Source organism: Odontesthes bonariensis, chromosome 3 (genome assembly GCF_027942865.1).
Source record: "Odontesthes bonariensis isolate fOdoBon6 chromosome 3, fOdoBon6.hap1, whole genome shotgun sequence".
NCBI classification, from domain to species: Eukaryota; Metazoa; Chordata; class Actinopteri; order Atheriniformes; family Atherinopsidae; genus Odontesthes; species Odontesthes bonariensis.
The window spans coordinates 18956569-18964266 of NC_134508.1; positions in this window are offsets into that span (position 1 = coordinate 18956569).

Below are 7698 nucleotides of genomic sequence, written 5' to 3' on the forward strand. Positions count from 1 at the left end.
GCTTCTAGACACCAGGGAGTAAAGATCAGTCTGAAATTAGTGACTCAACCAAACCAACTAATTTAATCAGGCTAAATATTAGTTGCCAGTAAGAGGCAGAGAAAGGCAGGTTATGTTGTTAACTTATTTTAAAAAGTCTAAACTAAGTTGAGGAACATTGTGGATATGTGTATTCTTTCTGTTTACAATGTCCACATTAGTAAAAATGTCTTACTCATGTTCAAATTGCTTGGTATTTATGTGTGGATCAGAAAATTCATCAGCGAGGATCCAAAGTTACACAGAAATTGTTATGCACATTAGTGACCATTATAAAAGTACTTTGTTTTCATACTGTACTGATAATATAAACCGTAAAAAAAGAAAACAGAGGAAAACATAGACTATATTAATTCCACGACTTTGTCCCTTCTAAAGCTTTATGTATTTTCTTTAATTCAAAATTATAAATCACTTTGTACTAAAGTAGCCCAACGCCTTCAGCCTTCAACTCCAATTTTATTCTTGCAGCAGCTGTGCATAAACTTTTTAGAGCACAAGCTGGTTCCGCACCAGTGGAGTTGGTGAGGTGGTGTGTCTGCTCACAGCCCAAACATACTCAGAGACAAAGCCCACCTGAGGCACAGCCTGTTCACCCTGCTGTCATATGGAGAGTGATACACAACCTTCTGCCTCCCAGCAGACTTTAGAACAGTAATGACTGCAGTAGATCAGTTATTTTATCAAACAAGCCTGTGAGACACATAGCTTTATGAGCATATAATCTCTGTGGTCACTCCTGCTTCAGTTGGTATTTACAGTGACACTCACACACAGACATTTATACACACACTTCATAGAAACAGGAAATAATGAGAGTCACCCACACACTGGTTCACTGCAACTTACATCACAGTGTAACAACCACATCATAACTATCAGTAGTTTCTAAAAGTTTCATTGTTAAAGAACAAAACCTGAGCAGTTACAAATATGTCTTTAATAAATCTACATGATTGTGATTAATAATAAACCTACACACCACATAAATGATCCAGTCATGTATATATAAATACATCTTATAAAAGTTCAGTATTGAAAATCAATTTAACTCTGACAGAGTGTAAGCATATAACAGCCTGTAAGATGAGACACAGCACAGAGAACATTGAAATGTGGTTTTTGCTGCTTTTTGTTTTTAACAAACAAGGAAATGTTGTCAGGAGTTTAAATCCAAAAACCCTGTTGGTTGTGCAGCAGACGTTGTTATCTGATGCTTTTCCGTGACTTTTTTTATAACGTGCTGTAATGTTCAATAAAAGACCAGGAAATGAGAATGAGATGTGAAATTAAGAATCTCATCTAACTGGTGTTGTTTAGTTTTACTTCATATGAACGCTGCACCCAGGAATCATCCTTAATGAAGATATTTGAATGACTTTTGTGTGGCAGTCAGTTTTTCTTCCCTCCACTAAACGGTGTCAAACACAAACACTAGAATATCAAACAGCATTAACTGCTTCTAATCTTCTTCTGCTCTGACAGACTTTACATAACCTGCACTGAACTGCTGAGGAGGAATACTGTGAATAAGCCACAACTTGAGACAGAATAAAATCAACAATAATCTTTAAAAACAAATGTTGGTCAACAATTCAGGGTTTTTTTTTTGTCTTCATTCTGCAACATTTGAAAATACAGAGGTTAAATCATGTAAGTCTCTTTGGATATAAGCTGTACAAGATCAGTCATTAAGGTCATAGCAGTCCTAAGTTTTTGTCCTAAGAATTTGGATTCTGTCCAAGTTCATGAAGATGTTTCACCTCTGAAAGTTTCCTTCCTTCTGTCTGATTGGTGCAGAGTTTCAGGTGATACCATCCATCATACCCCAGAGGACATTGTTGGGTGTTTACTATGTAAATTTCAGCTTTATGTGTTTCTGTTAGTCTATCACCCAAATTAAAGAATGACAGCAAATGTGTTTTTCTATATGAACGTCAACATGACTGCAGTCATTACTGAAGCTATCTTTGATCATATTCTTTGAGTGATTAGGAAGAAACATATTTTAGGGAAATACTGCTGTGTCACATTTAAATTATATTTCATAAATACACAAATAAACAGTTTTCACTGATAAAAATTATTTCTATTTAAGTTTATTCGTTTTTAGATTATTACTATTGTTATTATTATCATGGTAGTGTTTCGACAGGTTTTGTCGGGTCGCGTTTCCCAGCATGCCTTGCGTGACTAATTGTTTTGTTAGTTTTAGTTCCAAGTACGCAGCTACTTGTTAATTTAATATTACCAATCAGTTTGGTCTTTGTTTATGTGATTTTACGGTTGGTCGTTATTTTACGCACTTTGGTTTGTGACACATTAAGTTTGTACAACAGTTACCGTGCATGTTCGTTAATTACATTAGTATTTTATTTCATTTAAATATATGATAACTTTCTGAGACTCATAATGTTTTAGTCCTATATTAATTTATTAGTTTCAACTAAATTATTATGGGACTAACGGTAACCTGGAACAGCTGACCATTTTTGGTATATGAATATCATAGAGATGTGCGCTGTTTGCTGCCAGATGTCAGGCTTTTAGACGATTGAAACATCGAGAGCTTGTTAGTAGAGTTTATCAGGTTATGGTTTATAGTTATGATACTTATATCGGCTGTTCTTTGGCTCAACGTGATGTGGCATGGCATGTCATGGCGTCTCTATATGTGTGGAGACTAGGGTTGCCACCTTTCAGAAATTAAAATAAGGGACGCTCACCATGGCTCATCTGGGCTATGACCACCACAGCCGACTCCTTTGGCCACTGCTCGCAGCAGTAATATGTTATTTTGTGCCAGTATCTTTAGTACAGTGGTGATGAAAAAAAAGCAACTTGATTGATACTTAAAGATTAAAATGCTTTATTACCAATAAACACATTCTCTTATAAAGTGCAGTTAATTAAATCTTAAATTAAATCTGTGTAGCGTGTGGAACAATGGACTTTTAAATGATAAAAAAAATAAATTGATAACTTAATGTAACTTTTTAAGTGCAAAACCATATGAACCTCTAGGACATTTTTACTTACAGAGGGAAAAAAACAGAACAAAAAAAACAACAAAAACATTTGTCAACTTTTCTGCTCATTCAGTTAGAAAAAAGGAAGTGCAAAATGTAACTTATTCCCTCAACCATCTTAATCAGAATCTGTTACTTCTTTTTCCAAGTGTATTTTTTGTTACTCCTTGCAGCACTGAGTAACTCTTTGTCTATATATAAATATATATATTTATTTATTTATTTATTTATATATACGTTTTCTCCGAACAAATTTATTTATTTACTGTTCCATACCTTATCAGTCTCAGCAGATGATTGGGGAATGAAGAACTGTGACACTGAGGCTTGGGTCTGCATTCTTATGTGTCTGCAGTGTTGCTCTGTTCTAGTGAGGGCTCAGTGTACTCGTCCTCTGAGGGAGAAGTTTGGTGGTCTGATCTGGAGGAAAGCGATGCAGAGGACTCCGATTGTTCCGCTTCTGGCCCTGGCACCTCCAGAAAGAGGAGCAGGGAGGAAAGCGAAGAATCGCAGCCCGATGCCAAGAGGCCGAGGAAGAGTTGTGAGTAGAGCTTTGGAGAGGAGCGGTTCTCTCCAAAGCGGCCTCCCTCAACCTCTGGCCTCAGCTTCCCACAGAGTCTAGGCTGGGATGTTAAGAGGGCGAGATGGGATGAGAGCAGCGACTCAGACTAAAGTTGTCATCCGACGCCTTTCTTTATCCGGTCGCTAAATTTTGTTTACTTAAACTTTAGGAGGTAACATTTGAGTCTAGCTGGACTGGTAATGCCTTAGGTAGCGTCTTGCACCAGGGTCTTTCTTTATCCGGTCGCTAGATTTTGTTTACTTAAACTTTAGGAGGTAACATTTGAGTCTAGCTGGACTGGTAATGCCTTAGGTAGCGTCTTGCACCAGGGTCTTTCTTTATCCGGTCGTTAGATTTTGTTTTCTTAAACTTTAGGAGGTAACACTTGAGTCTAGCTGGACTGGTAATGCCTTAGGTAGCGTCTTGCACCAGGGTCTTTCTTTATCCGGTCGTTAGATTTTGTTTTCTTAAACTTTAGGAGGTAACATTTGAGTCTAGCTGGACTGGTAATGCCTTAGGTAGCGTATTGCACCAGGGTCTTTCTTTATCCGGTCGCTAGATTTTGGAATACAATATTTGAGAGCGGTGTTTTACATTGGGCAGGGCTGGCACAGCCTGCGGTAGCGTCTTGCACCAGGCCAATGTAATGCTGTAATACTAAATGTTATGAGAATGTCGTGTGTGTAGTAGGAAGAGGACTCAAATGCAGGGCACAGAAGGCAGGCATGGCAAACAAAGTGAGCTTTAACTATAACTGGCCTGAGCTAATGAAGACGTCCAGGAATATATAAAAACCACAGGAGAGAGTCAAAGAGTGGCGTTCCAAATAAGTAACATGGCAGGAAGATGAATGGACAGAGTAGCAAAGCACAAAAGCACAGGTGCAGACAAAAGAAGAAGACCCAAAACTAATACGAAATATCATGTGTAGGTTGTTATTCAGGGGGAAACCTAATGTGTATTTATTCAAAAATGTAGAATTTCTGATACATATTGACCATTTACTGGTAACATTAGATTTTTTTGACCCGTGGATCGGTTATCAAATGTTACGTTCACCTGTCGGTGAGACCTCAAAGAGATAAATGACAGCTTGCGAGAGAGTGAGAGACGGGGTGGCAGTGTGTCAGGAGAAAGAGCGGGTCATCCACTAATCAAAGGGTTGGTAGTTTGATCCCCACATCCTCAAGTTCAGATGTCGAAGTGTCCTTGGGCAAGGCACCCAAACTCTGGTGTTGATGTTGGGTTAAAGTCAGACAACGCTTCGGGGGACGAGTGGAAATATTGACGGAGGTAAAAGATTACGTATTGTAGCAGTCACAGTGCCGTGTGGATTAAGAGTTTTTCAAACTTTGACAAAACCAACATTCCTGTGGGGGATGTTTACGTATGTGGATATAAACCAGATCTTCATTTTCTTTCCACAAAGGAAAAAGAGACAGAAACTGCCTAATTTACGTTCACCTTCTGCCCTCTTAAAAGCTTTTTGGGAGTGAAAAATAAGCAGCAGACACTTGCCATAAAAATTGGAAAACTCGAATGAACAAAGAACCTTTCTGTTGGAGATGTTGGAGACCTCACTATCTTATCTTCACCATGAATCGAATTGACATGTTAACACCCTCTCCCCCAGAGAAAGAGACCAGATGGCTACATACGAACTGAGAAGACTTCATAAGACTCACTTTTAGTCGAATCTTAAAACTATATTAAATGTGTTTGATAACCGTGTACAATTTCTTTCAGGTTTCCAGCTTGATCACAAGACGCATATAGAGACAATTTGTACGATTCTGGCTTAAATATTGACAAAGAAACAAACTTGTTGGAAAATGCCAAACCTGCCTGATGGAACCACATTGCCCCCTAGTGGTCTGCAGTGTTGATTAGTTGAACATTTAAATCCCAGAGGACTCAGTAAAATGGACAATATATGCAACTAGTAACTTCTAACGATGTCCCTTCGGTATCTATTTGGTATTTGTTTAGTGTCCCCATTGTTAACACAGAAAATGAACATTGTGTGGCTCACTATTCATATGTCACGATTTCATAGATATTCATCTGAATTTTGAAAGTCATAATTGTCTTTATCATGTGTGTTATTTTGATGTCTTTATATTACAAGTCTATGTTATATCTTTAATCTGCATATCTTAACAAGATGTGGTGTTTTCAGAATCACCGAGACAAATGTTCTATGAGATGGGAGTAATGGAGAAATAAGAGTTTTCTTTGTCTAAATCCAGAAATCCCCATATAGCACAGATCACCTTACACAGACATGCACACAGTTCAAGCATGTCATTGGCTGAAAAAGTAGTGTAAGCCCCGCCTCCGAGAGTCAAAACCCGGAACCCGCGGAAAACGTTCTCTCTAGTTCTCTCGTTTGCTGGCTCGCTTCAGGCGTCTGCTCTCTTGCTTCTTGCCTCTTGTTCCAGAAGGGTTACAACCCAGAGTTTCAGAAGGAGATTTGAGCAGAGAACAGCTGCTCAGAGAGTTTTAGAGATGGTTTAAGCAGAAGAGAAGAGCTCACCAGAGTTTGGGAGTTTTCCCATAATCTCAGGAGAGAACGGAAGGACGTGTGGATAACGATGCAGCGGACGACCGGAGGAGACCCTCCAGAACCCAGTGAGACCCCGGAGACGAGAAAGAAAGACCCGAACAAAGAAACAGATTGAAATACTCTGAAGATGCACGTTTTACGTGTTTTTGTTCGTCCCTCGCCATCCCTGTCCTTCTACGTCGCACGTCCTAACCTCCGCTGTTTCACGCCATCATCACCTTTGTCTACCAAGAAAGCCAACTCCAAGCAACCTTTTATTAATCTTCTGTGAACTTAAGTTCACTTCATCAGAGAAGCAACGGACCCACTGACACCCAGAAGATTCGATCATCTAACCACAGTCCTCGGCACCATCGTTTCGGTTTCCCGGTGAAAGAAGCAACCGAGAAGTCCGCTAAAGTCAGCCACCACAGCCAGGAAGGCCCAGAGAGCGGAAGAGAAATCCGCTCGGACCCGCGTGGCCGCTGCCGTGTTCCGAACCGACTAAAAAGAACTTCAGCACAGTAAGACCGACCCGTTTTCACCTTAAAGTGGGTTTGATGGATGTCTCGAGGCTTTCACAGAATGATAAATTAATCCGAAATGTCAGTATTTAGCTTCAAATAGTCAGCCAACCCAAACTATTTGAATAAATCCAGTATCTCCCCATTCCCATATTTTATTTTATATTCACTAAGTGTTTTATATAATCACCCATATTCCATGCATCTCCTGTTTGTTTAAAGGTTCATGTCTAAGATCATATCATTGTAATAAACAGCTCATATATCTATATATATATGTTATAATCACAGATTGTGTCGTATGCTTTCTTTACGTAATGTCTGTCCAACCAAACGAGAACTTCACGAAAGTAGCGAGATATGAGACTGAATATTAATTATTAATTAATTTAACACCAGGATCGTAAGATTTCGAACAGTTTTCCTACCTGACTGTGACTTAAATTAAGTTAAAAATCTAGGTAGGTGGTGCCCTGAATTCGAGGTAAGGTTTATTTGAGACTGTAAGAACATCTCATAAATCCTTATATTTAATACGTATATAAATACCCGGTAACGCTACAGTATGGTTTATAAAACTTGTGTTCTGTTATAAGGTGGAATCATCATAATACGTAACGGTGTCGTGCTCACCTGGTAGTTATCGCTTAGACTGAGTGGTTGCTGCATGTCAGAGAGAAAGAGGGGGACGCACTGAACTCACCTTTGGAATTTTTTCAGGCAAAAGATAGCACTGTGAGCGAGTGTTACAAACCGGTTTATCTGCAGGACATGGCTTTGTAATTAATTTGCAAACTAGATATAATAGTAAGCATTCTCTTCACTGCTACCTGTGTCATGTCACAGTCATATAAGTACAGGAAGGTGGAACTGTCTTCACAGGCTAAGTTTCAGGAGGGGGTCCCTCCTTCTGATCCAGGCCTGATTCAAATCAAAGTACTTTATTAATCCTGCGAGGGGAAGTTAAAGGATTCCCCCTCGCAGGATTAATAAAGTGTC